The sequence below is a fragment of the Phymastichus coffea genome, unplaced genomic scaffold, assembly GCF_024137745.1.
Source record: "Phymastichus coffea isolate CEN01 unplaced genomic scaffold, Cenicafe_Pcof_1.1 PCOF00226, whole genome shotgun sequence".
In the NCBI taxonomy this organism is placed as follows: domain Eukaryota; kingdom Metazoa; phylum Arthropoda; class Insecta; order Hymenoptera; family Eulophidae; genus Phymastichus; species Phymastichus coffea.
The window spans coordinates 1548-14153 of record NW_026707037.1 but is presented as its reverse complement, the minus strand read 5'-3'; the positions used below and the strand labels follow the sequence as shown (position 1 = coordinate 14153).

The 12606-nt window shown below is 48.2% G+C and overlaps 1 long non-coding RNA gene across 1 annotated transcript; it reads left to right on the top strand.

Moving 5' to 3' along the window:
• Positions 1 to 547: 547 nt before the first annotated feature.
• Positions 548 to 10788, top strand: LOC131674298 (uncharacterized). Its single transcript, XR_009302806.1, has 3 exons — positions 548 to 685; positions 2606 to 2670; positions 10586 to 10788. It is a non-coding gene; the product is annotated as an uncharacterized LOC131674298 (long non-coding RNA).
• The last annotated feature ends 1818 nt before the right edge of the window (positions 10789 to 12606 follow it).

Genomic DNA, 12606 nt, shown 5'->3' with positions numbered 1-12606 from the left:
CACTTTGTTTTTTTTTCTTTGCTCATTTTCATTGCGCTTGTAATTGCAGGAAGGTACATTGTTCGTCGGGGCCGTTTTGAGAAACACTTTTACTGCGCTGATTTTGCTTTCTGTTTTCCGAACGATGGGGAAATGGCTCGTTGTCACAAAAAAAGAGAGTTTTTAACACCGATTTGACGTTTCCTACTTGAATAATTATTCGAGACACGTTATTCCATTTCCTCTCCTTCTTTTAGCAAAAATACGTCGTGCATGGGATTTAAAAAAAAGCACTAATAACACATCTCCCAACCACGGCACCGTCGCCGCTCGAGACAAGGACAAAAAGAAAAAGATGCGCGCTGCGTCTCGCCAACTGCCATGTGTACATTCGAACGCGCATAAGGCACGCGACAACCAACGCATCCTCTTTCTCTTCCCGCACACACAACACGTGAGGATCGTACAGGGAAGAGCGCGCTGCGAGCGGCAAGCCGGCGAAGCAGAGTTATATCCCCGCCGCCTCTCCCAGCTCTCCGCGGAGTGCTGCGCGTTTATGTCAGTGCGGCGCCGACGTTCTTCGCGTAACGGCCGCCTTTTCCGCGCGTATGCGTTCGCTGGTCCCGCCGACCAGCCGAATTGATTGCTCTGCCGAGTGTTGGTGCGTTGTGCATTCTTCGGGGCTGTGCGCTGTGCTGTTCTCGACGTAAGCGTCAAAAATTGAACGTGGCATTGGGTAACGAAGAGGCAGCGAAGCGTTGGGGGAAGGAGGAAAAAAGAAAAAGAAACGGAGAGACATTATTGCGGTCACTCTACCCGGGCTGAGGCGCGCGTGGGCATAGATTAGACGCGAGATTAGATTTCACGCAAGCGACTCGTGTCCTCTAGGGAATCGATGAAATAACGCCGTGAGCGAAAAATCGTCCACTGTAAAAGAGAACGAGAAGCGTATCCGTTTCCTTTATCTCGTGGTCGTTCGCTGACACGCGCACGTGTAGCGCGATCTTGTCTTTTGCTAAAACTAAAAATATATCGGATTCTCATCTGCCAATTCGTCTCGCGTCTTTATAAATAAAGCGCTCGCGTACGTCAGACGAGTCTTACTCGTCAATCCAGTAATATTTAGCTTTTTCGTCGTCGTCGTCGCCGTCGTCGCCGCCGTGCGTGACGTCATACGCGCATAGCAGATACATTACGCGAATCTCAACCCTCGATCTTTCGCCATTTATCCGGGCGCTGGCGAATGTACGACGGTGTTGAGATTCGTGTACAATCCCCTCGGAGTACTTTTTTCGATCTTCGACACCCCCCCCCCCCCCCGTTCGCGCGTATTTTGCCGAACGCGAGCACACGCGCGCTGGCAACTTTCGGTGCGCGCGATCAGCGAAGAACCGCGAGGCGCAGTCGATTAACCGACCCTTCGCCCACAGTGCATAAATATCCTCGTTGACTTATCGCGCGCGAGAACGGCCCAGATAAAAGGGCTATCGGCTCTACCAGTCGCACCTGCCCCGTTTCTACGCTCGGCCGAGCAGCTCGGGACACGCGATCCATCACTGCGCGGCCTGGCAAGCGTTTTCGACACACGACACGTGCTGGGCAATGCCAGGTGTTGGGCGCCCGCGCGCCAACGCAACTCTCCTGTATAAGGGCCACTTTTTTTTTTGGTCTTTTTAGGCGTTACGTTGTAAACTTTATTTTTGACGCTAAAAAGAGTAAGGGATTACTTTTTTTCATTTTGAAGGTGACAATTTTTCAAAACGTGAAAGATACATCGAACATTTTTGTTTTTTCGAATATTTTCGAGTACAACGACAGTGTGATTCTGAATCGCTGGAGTAACTAGCTAAAACAGCATCCCCAAATTTTTCCGCATGCCGTCAAGGTTGCTTGTAAAGTAACTTTAACGTTGCTTCTGATATGTTTATTTGTCATTTGGTGGGGAACCGTCGGTCGTGCACGAAATTATTTTGCACATAAGCTATTGTGCACAGCAATATGGCGCCAATCAATTCTCGCGCTTTGTTGCCGTGCGCAATAGTGTATGTCTGAAATAATTATGTGCCCGGTTGGCCAACGCGAGGTCCGACTATTTAAAGCCGTTTCTTGCTATTAAAAAAAAAACTCCCGTGGTCACCGAAAACGGAGCCAAACACTTTCTCAAAGTAAAAAAATCTTTTCATTAGCCATTAAGACACTCAAAAACAAAAGGAAAAAAAGGAGGAACGGAATTCTCACGAAAAAAAAAATGCAAATCGTATCGTCTTCGAAGCTATCAGCTTTCGCGCGCATATAAAACCGCAGCGCACACGCGAACGCTCGAAATTCGTTGTTTTCGGAATCGACCTACTTTCCGTACGCGCAGTTTGGCGCGTTTAATGCTGAAAGGCGCCAGAAGAAAACGATTAGGAAAGCGCGTACGTTCTTACGAAAGAAGAGAATCACCATCATCTCAATTTTACTGCGCGCCATGGGAACCCGATATGCATGCAACAATTGCCTGAAGGGTGAAATTGGGGCCGCGGGAAAATTTTTCGCGCTCTTCATTATCCAACGCACCAAAAAGAAAAAAAAAAGAAAGAATAAAAAGTCATCTCTCTCTCTCTCTCTGTCTCTCTCTTCGCAGTGTGACTGTCACTCCGAAGAAGGAAGAAGTGTCGCTACATGAGATAAAAACGCTGTCAACTCCAGGTTTGTTAGGGAGGGATGGTTTCTCTCATCATTTCACCATTTTTCGTTTTCTCAGTGCATGTGCGGTATAGGCGTGATCCACTTGTATCTACGTATCGCGTTACTTTGCCTTCATTAGCCACATCTCACGCGTGGTTTGACGGAATATTGCGTTGCGAAAAGGAAAAATCCCCTTAATTAAAACGAAAGAGGAAGGAAAACACAGGTGAAAAGAAAAAAAGCCCATTCTCGATGAGAGAGCGGAAACGAATGAATGTGCCCTAGATGAACGATTACGTAATGAAAGTACACGACCGCGGGGCCATTGTCATCGAGAAAACTCATTGTGCGCGCGTGCGCGGCTGGAAATTGCTCCGCCGAAATGCGCTGCGTCGCGCAATAAGCAGAAGCAGAGGACGAGCCGTCGACGTCAACGACTCGTCGCGCTTGCGTTCCCGGAAAGCCTAGCGTCCGCAAACTATGGCTTTGTCGAAGCCGCTTACGCGCGCAAAGTCGCGGCTGTGCTGCCCCCCTTTTTCGCGCTGGCGAACGCGGGTTTTCCGTTTCGTGCCCCCCGTCGCGGCGACGCGCCGAGCGACTCGACGTCCACGGGCGCGCCAAAGGAATAAACGGAAAAAACGGAAGAGGCCCCGCGCGAGCGTGCTTGGCGATTCGCGACGCGCGCCCGGCAAGCGGTTTATTCGTCTGCGCGTCTGGTCAGCGGCTCGGCATATACGGGCGCGCGCGAATTAGTGCGTGCGCCGCCTTACGAATTGATAAGTGATCGTTAACGGCACGGCTATTCTCTCTGCTTGTCTTTCGCTCGGCGCGTACAACCGCTGCGAGCGAGAACTTTGGGAATCGTTCGCTCGCATCTCGGCCTTTCGCCAGAATTGGCGACGCGGCCTGATAAGATAACGCTCGCGGCAATGATTATTCGTCGGGAAATTGAAGGTTACGTGTGCATTAGCTCACCGGTGTTAAAATCGAACGATTCGCGTACGACAAAGAAAAGAGCGAAATAAGCGGGTCATCGCTTATGCGTTGTGTACAAGTAAAGTAGCCGCCTGCATTGATTAGCTGTGCGAGTTCGCGTGCGGCGGTGAGATTTTCTGTACGCTTATCGCTTTGCGGACGGGTTGACCCGATTTCGCGAGCAGCAGCCTGCTATAGCGAGGAAACCAGCATGTAAGATTTTCGAGCGTGCGCTCACTGCGAAGGTCGTTCGTGCTCCATATACCTGTGCCTGCAGCTCTTAAAGAAGTAAGCTCTGTATGTGTGCCAATCTATTCTTCTGCCCTTGTCGACGCTGTTCGCTATCGAACGACTTTTGCCGATGTAGGCTGCGCCATTTTTCTTCCCATACGAGCCGCCATATGTACAAGAACGAGCATTATAATTGGCTGCGGCGTAATAAATCAGCCGACAATCAGTCGTCTGTGAAAAGTCGAAGGGAAAGTGCGGTTCGAAGTCGACGTACACGTTCTGCACTCGTCGCGCAACGATATTCTCAGCCGTCCGATTCCAAGTCTAAAGTACCTTGCGTTCCGAAATAGAAAGCTACACGGCACTCGGCACTCGCTCGAAAAGAAGAAACAAGACTATGCCTCCCCCGTCTTTTATTTGTTGTCGAGATGTTGCCGAACGGCTGACGAGCTCGAGTGTCGCGTGGTCGGTGAAAGGGGAACAGGAAGCGCGCAGAGCTCGCGCAGGTCGACTTCCGGTGTGGATAACGCGACGGAGAGAGCGGCAGTGCGCTTTTGACAAAAGGGGGATATCCTTCTTCGCCGGGGACGTTCGCAGCTGGTTCTCTCGATGACTGCCTCGCCGTTACGTCGCGTGCTGCGCTGCTGCCCGAGTCTCGTTGGGCGATGTTGGCGAGAAATTACGCGCGGCTGCGAGGACTCGTGCGCCCGTTCGATACTTCTAGTTTGCATCCAAGTGAGTGGCTGGTTCTGACGGCCGGTGCCGACGAGATGACTCTCTTAATGGGTGTTAGGTGTCAGGGTGTTGCTTTCTCTGGTGATCTGACGGCTTTTTAACAAAGCTATTGCAGTAAGTATGAGTAGGCGCGTTGAAAAATCCTGTATATTGTTTTAGTCTCTCTCTATATTACAAAAGAATCTATACTTCATTTTGACGGAGCTATATCAGAGCGAATGTCAATTGTCACGAGTTCGCTATTTTAACGGAATTTCAAATAGCTTTTGTATTTCAGTTACGAATTCTCATCACAATAGAAGAAAAAGTCTGCTGGCATATTTCTTTCGGCACCCCCCCCCCCTTTTGTCACCGCTGATTTCTTTTGATTTCGCGCTATCTTCGTAATAGTTTTCTGTATCCCGCGCCTCCTTGGCAGAATTTCCGTCGATAAGGTGCACGACTCTTACATTCGGGAACTCGCTTGAATTACGTTTAACTTACACGTTTTTTCTTATAAGTTTCGCCGGCATTTATCGTTTCGCCAAACTTGTCGATTATCAAGGTGGAAAGACAAGTTCAGCTCGCTAATATCGATTTGTCAATGTCGTTGAATTCTCAGTAGAATAGCCCGAGGATAGAGCACTTACTCTTGGAATGAGCAAAGTTTTAGGCCTCGTAGTCGACATCGTCGTCGTCGTTGTCGTCGTCGTCGTCGTCGTCTTCGTTGTCGTCGTCGTCGTCGCGAACTGACCAAGTAATTTCTCTGTCTGTCGGGAGTAAAGTAACTTGCAGACGCGTTATCGGCGCATCCATTGCAGTTAAAATGCCGAAGCTCACAAACTCGATATATAAATGTATGGGCTCGCGAAGAGCGTCGAGGGACATAAGCGCGTCATCTTGCAAAAGTCTATTACGACTATCTCCTGTTTCAGCGGAAGGGCCGCGGAGCTGCGTCATCCTCTCCCAATCGATCGTGCGGTCGTCGCGTCCGTGTATATACCACGCGTCGCGCATGTGGGTGACGATGATTAAAGGGCTTTTGTATACCCCTACACGCGCGCATGCGAAACGTGTCGCTTAATGCCTAGGTGTGCACTTCCGCGTCTACGCTACGTACGCATGTACGTGTACAATTTCTTCTTTTTTTCTGTTATTTCGTTTTTCTTTTATTTCGAATGAAAATTGCCACTCATGCGTGACCGAAGGTCTTTCATTTCCGTTGCGACTTTGTTTTTTGTATAGATTGATATTTGCATTGTGCGTTGGGTTTCGCCGCCGAGGCGGAAATGATGATTAAATGCTTCGTTTTGTACACTCGATAATACGAGCAGCGTTATCTTTTTCTGTATGACAGAACGAAAATAGAACTCCGTGTAGTTTAATATAATGCAGACCATGAAAACTCAGATTCGAAACGTTAATGAAAGTATGTTATTTCGACTGTACGCTCCATGGCATCCATCCTTTGTGTGTAATTGCTTGGATTTTTTAAACCTATTTGTTGTCCAAGTATTTGTTCACACGTGATCAAAGTTACTGACTGTCTGCTAGGCAGCATGGTTGAAGAACCGTTGGCACCATATTTGTATCGGATCTAGACTTTACAATTTTATTGTTTTCATATATATATATTTATAAAGAGAATTATAAACACTAGATGTTTTTTACATTGTACTTTATTGTCGGTATAGAATCGCTTACTCCAAACAATAATAAAATAGAGAAAATCGCTACTTCACCATGGTAAAATTGCCGTGTGGCAGCAGCGAAGCGATTGTCTTTTTGGAGCGCAGTGTTACGGTAAAGTATCACACGAAAGCGTCAAATCATCGCGCGTACAGCGACTATTTTCCCTAGGCGCTGTTGTCATGGGAAGCCACGACTACAAGAACGCGCGCGGTAACGGTTTGAGAAAAGCCTCGTAAAGGGCTCGAATCGATGCCAATTAGCCTGGCGAACTCCTCGGTTTTCGCATACTCTTATTTCGTCGCCTTTCCATATCGGCCCCCTCGTTTCTTATTGATAATCCCGCGCATTTTTTCTATTTCAGCGTACACGGAATAGTCCGCAGGATTTCCTGCGCTCCGTGTGCAGTATCTGGCGCGCGGTTCACCGAACCCTCGTGCGATAAAAAAAAATACTACTTCTTCTTTTCCTCTTTCCAACGAGCGCGCATACGCGCAGCGTGTCCATCATCGACACACTCTCAATTTTCAAAACTTTCGTAGCCGAGACTTCCTTCGCTTCCGCTGGGCAGCGATTAATCAACTCTCTCGCGTACATACGTCATTGGGATGAGCCGCAATAGTCCGACACGGGCACTCGAGTGCTCCGCGCAACGAGAGATAACTCGCAAGAGTCTTGGTTTTTTTTTCCGGGAAGAATGCTTGAATGGACTTCCGAGGATGCACGTTTGCTGCTCGTTCCTTCTGGCCGAGTTTTATGAGTGGACCTTTTACGTCCGTTGATTTGATCCAAGAGCCAGTGTGCCTCGACGAATTGGCGACTCGTCTCTAAATTAGACGCAATTTTTGGAGGATATCTCATTTTCTCCCCCATTGCCGGCGTCTTCGACACAATGACCATGGATTCACATTGTAGATCGAATGTGTCGCACATAGATTGCAAACGACTTTTATCAGTCAACGCGTTGTTATAAATAAGATTTCGAAGCCAATGCTCGTAGAAGGTTCTGGACTACGAATCAAAGTCTGCAACGCAACAAACCATTTTCATGCTCATTCTTAAAGCGTAAATAATGTACGTAGATGTAGGGCGCGCGTTCGCGTATATTTTATGCAGACTTTAATTTTGGCGTAAGGCGAAAATCACAAATCTCCCAATCCAAATTATCCGTCTTTCGTGATTGATAGTATCACCCGCGCGATGAAACTCCCGGTAGCTGCGAGCATCAAACATTGACCTCGGAGAATTTCGTATTCTCAGCTCGCGAAGCCATGATTCACTTTGCACTCGTATCTCTCGCTTGCCGGGGGTTTCGGGAGGCTTCTACGTCCAGAATCTCGTAAATCCATCCGCGCTTGCCTATGCATCCTAGAAAAAGGGATGCTCTCCTTTGTCTAAGGCAACTCGAGTGATAACATTTTCTCTGGCCCCATAGAGACTCGTAAGCCCGCTGCGTGTGTTTCCGAGCCGTAGATTTTCTCGTGTACGTAGACGTTTCTCACCGCGAGAGCGCAGCAATGAGTTACGAGTGTGCGCGCGAACTTTCTCCACGTTGATCGCAAGTGAGGCTGTTATGTGTCGGCGGTATCGATGAAAAGAAACAAAAACAAGAAAAAAAAAGCCACGCGAGGCTTGCTTAAGTAATTATAATTGGTGGGGATTGGCCGGCGAGAAGATCGGCGAGGTCGCTTTTTGCGATCGGCGGACGCGTTGCTCGATTTCGGCATTACTGAAAATGCGATCCCTCCCAATTAAAGATGTACCGCGCAAGCCGGCAGGCGATGTCGTCAAACAAGAAGGCGCGACGGGGTACATTTGGCGTGATCGCGAGGAACATCGCCGACGGATCAGGCTTTGTCCGTTGCGCGCACGCACACATGCAAGCCTTTTGCGAAAAACGCCAGCAGCCAGCGGCGACACGTCTCTCTCCTCGCGAAGATGCTATTTTCAGCAAAACTCGCAATCCGCGCGGAAATAGTCTGCGCGCAAATGCGCGAGTACGTTCGAGAGGCAAACCTCGTGGCTAGATGCGTTTTTCACCTTACTTCAGAGCACACGGATGTCTACTGATTCTGATCGAAAGTTTAATACGCGTAGATGGGATCTTTAGTTAATGATTACTAGGTGGCGTTCGCCAGAACTTGCTTGTTTCTGAAATATTTTGCGATTCCTATATTTCTATCGTATTGACATAGATTTTATAATAGGGGTTTTTCACATTCGTGTTATACCTGAATATCTGGTTCGTAATTCTCAAACTCTACTAGTATTCATGATGAGATTACTTTTTTCATTTTCGCGGTTGCTTAAATTCAATACCTCGCAACTCAAGCATTCAACTGTACATAAAAAAGAGATTACTCGAAACAAAAATTAAACGATTCAAGCAAGACAACGTTTTTCCCTTTGCCTCGCAACGATCGCAAAAAAAATAATCCAATACCTCGGTACACATACGGCATTAGAAACTCAACGATGCGCAAATCTAATTAACTCGTATCATCAAAATAACCGCCGCAGCGAGTCTCTCGATCGAACATCGCGATTCACTGAACAAGATCGAAGCAGCAGCATCTCATAGTCGAAGGAACCAGTTTCTCTCACTCCCTCCGATAAATCATCAATTTATAAATGCACACACACAGCAAAGCCACGCGAGCGTATTAAAGTGGCTCGATTAACACAATTAACTCGCTCTGCATCGCTCGAAAGAGAGAAGAACCGGCGCCAATTAATTCCGTGGAATCCCAACTTGTTACCCGCTCGCAAGTTCGAGCTTCGTTTTTTTTTCCTCTCTTCGCGCGCGCGAGAGAGGTGTTTAACGGTGAACGGCTCGTTTGGGGAAATCGGGTCGCGGAAAATCCGCGCTCCAAGTTTCTCTGCTGTCCCCCTCTCCCGAGCGACCTGCTTTTCGCGCTCAAAACTTTGCATTTCGATTTTTCGAGATACGCGGCTAATTTCCGATTTGCCGTTTTTTCGTCGAAGCTCGTTACGTATTTTTAACGCTCGCCCGCCGTTTCTAAACTTTCACGCGTGCACGCGCGCCGCACAAAGTGATAGGCATATGTAGTCGTCGATAATTCGCTCTATCGCGAATAATTAACCGTTTGCCGTGGCGGTGCTCGTCATCGGCTAGATACGGATTTCAATAATTAATCACCGCTTATTCGAGCGTGCTCGTGGCACCTGCTGAATCCCGACCGCGTGTACGTTCGATTCGCTCTGATTTCCATTCGTTCGTACAGTGCGATTTGCACTCTTATCGTCGATTTCATCGGCGCCCATTGCGCAGCGGTTGATGCGCGTACACAACGAAAGGTAACGAGAATAATCGCTAATTTCATCCAACGAAACAAGCCCACAACATCCGTTGTCTATTCAGCCGATGAAAGATCTATAATAATCTCTCGCTAAGCTTCTTTTTTTTCCACATGCTCCCTTAATTGCAAATCGATCTTTCATCCCACTTGCCAACTTAACCCACGCCACACCTACGCGTTTACAAGGGTTCAGTCACTTCGCTTGTTACCCACATGCGTACGCACAGACAACGCGCTCCACTCATAAATTATGCATGCAATCGAGTATAAACATATCGTCAACACTTATTTAGATATCGCTTCTGGTTTTACGCGTCGTGGTTGGATTATTTTACTTGTTAGTACGTTTTATTCTCGAAAGTAAGTTTTTCTTTGCACGATATAGAGAAACCGTTTTTTGAACGAAATAATTAGAAACTAAACCTCTACCTCGTCGATTAGCAATTCGACATGCAAGTCCTTGACTCGGAAGAACAAAAACAGTCGATTACAACGGACAACCTAATTTTCGTTAACTCGAAGCGCTTTTTCTCCGTGGTATTTTCATACAATTGTCCTTCTTATTGTTCAACAAAAAAAAGGTAATTAGTTTCTAAATAGCTGCCTTAAACGAACAGAAAGAAAAACAAGTTTAAACGAGGTCGTTTACATTTCTTAGTGTCGCAAAGCCAGCGATATTGAAATCATGCGTATGAAACCAAGTAGTGCCGGTGGCAATGTCCTTATACGACAAACGACAGACATATCGCAAGAGATTGACAATGAAATCATCGAATTATAATCGGAATTAATCGCCAATCTAGAGTTAGTGGTTGCCAGTTTGATTCATGCGACGACAACTGCATCGTTCCTTTTGACGTAGATAGCAAAGCTACTGGTTGAACGAGCGCTGCCGATAATAAAAAAATCTAACCCCGCGAACGTCTCGAGACAAGTGGATCACGTCACGCGCACGGAGTCGGACAATTATCACGAGACATTTTAGAAAGTTGACACGTTCTTTTCAGATATACACAAATAAACGAAAGAAAGAGCTCTCGGGTGAAAGTGTGCATGTGCGCTAGAGAATGTTGTCACGGATGAATTGAGACGACGAAGAAGAAGATGCATCAGTCGGTATCAGTCGAGGCTGCAGCGGCCTCGCCAGGAGGTCGACGACTCTCTAGGAGCTTCCATTCGTGTCTTCGCGGAGCTGATCCCGATGACACGGAGTCAGGTACATTGCATCTTTCTTAAATTTGCTACAATGCGGGCTTCCTCGATCGATACGCTTTCGGCTGAATATTCATCGATTATAATACTAGAAGATTGTATGGAAATTGCTTGAAAATGGCCTAAGCTCAAGTTTCGTGCGACTGATTTTCGCGCCTTTTGCCGTAACACAGCCTTTGTATAATTGCCCCCCTCGACTTCTTTTACCGGCGTTCCTCGCTCGAATATCACTTTCCTACGCGCGGCGTTTTCCCTCGGCATCGTTGTTCTTATCTACCACTCGTAAACTTTGCAGCTTGCCTCTCGTCCGTTTTGTTTGTGTGCAGCAGCAAAATCTCTTTTCCTCGGTCGCGCTTCGTTTCAGAGCCTGCAGTGCAACGCAACGCCGGGCATCGATATCGTGCATATTTCTGTGGCGCGCGTGCGGTTAACGTGGGGAGCAGCGCGAAAAGGAAAAGAGAGGCTCGACGGACAGAGCGCGATGAGCTGCCGCGGCCTTTGCGACACACGCGAGGTACTCCGATCAATCCGCAATGCGTTGTTGTGTAATTGCCGGCTACGTAATACACGTGCATCGTCGAATTAACGATAAAGGCGCGACGACGTTAGCGTATACGGCGCGTTTGCGCGCGTGTGAAAGCCACTCGGTTAGCCGCGCGCAAACACACGGGTGTACGCGCCCAATTGACCTTTAGAGGGCCGTAGAATCAATATATCGACGCTACCCCCGATTAACACTTTCCCTATGATCAATCAATGATATAAGATACCTTTTATACCAGTTTTCTGAGGGCGATATGCCCCTTGAAATCCCAGCCCTCTAAATGTTAAACGTCTCCGCGCTGTCAATCGCACGACACTTACCTAATGTCGCGCACCCGAGTACATGCTACTCGTAATTGCACCAGACCGACCAAGCGCGCTCCGCGGGAAAATCAGCTTCTAAACGCGAACCCATAAATGTGCATCCCTTCGAACGACTCCGCCTCCCGCGCTCCCTTTTCCTTCGGTCACACTTTTGCCGCAACAAAAGCTTTGCGCTCGCTCGTTAAAAGAGCAAAGGTATGCGCCTGGTCTTGGATGAATTATAGCGCAGAGACACATACAACGAGCACGTGTTCATTATGCGCGCGCACGCGCTAATTAAATTTCTGCGCTCACCTGTTGTTGTTCGGCAGGGCTGCGAGGGCAAGAAAATTGTCGGGGAATTCCGCGAGGAACAACAAGAGCAGCTATGCCGCTCGCTCACTTTCCGCTTTTGCGCGCGCGAAGGATAATTGCACATTAAACGCACACGAAGCTCTTGCGCGTGCGTTTGTGTGTTGTTGCGGTTGACACCTTTGTGCTTCGGCAAATGCCGTGTATCCGAGCGCGACGACGGGCAAAGAATGCAACGAGAGGCGCAAGCAGAAGCAACCCGCGGCGAATTAACGAATCGCCCCCCATCCCTTTACGCAACGCGCTCCCCGTTCTTATCATCGCGCGCATCGTGGCAGTCGAATGTGACGCCCGATTGGCTGCTGCTGGCCTGGTCTTGCCGCTTTCACTCGCTTCCATACGTCTACGACGGACTTGTTGTCAACTTATCCTAATGCTCTCTTTCGCACTTGGCGCGCGCCAACGAGCGAAAAATATTTACGACCTCGTTGCCTCGGTTTCATTTGTTATTGTCGGCAGGCGCGTTCCAGTCGTGAAATGCACGTTGTAATTATGTATACGACGCTGGTGGCGAATGGCCGTGACCCTCGATGGGCGATCGACTGGTGTATGGCCGCCGATTTTTCTCTTCTTCTTTCCTTCGTTCTGCCAGCGCTCA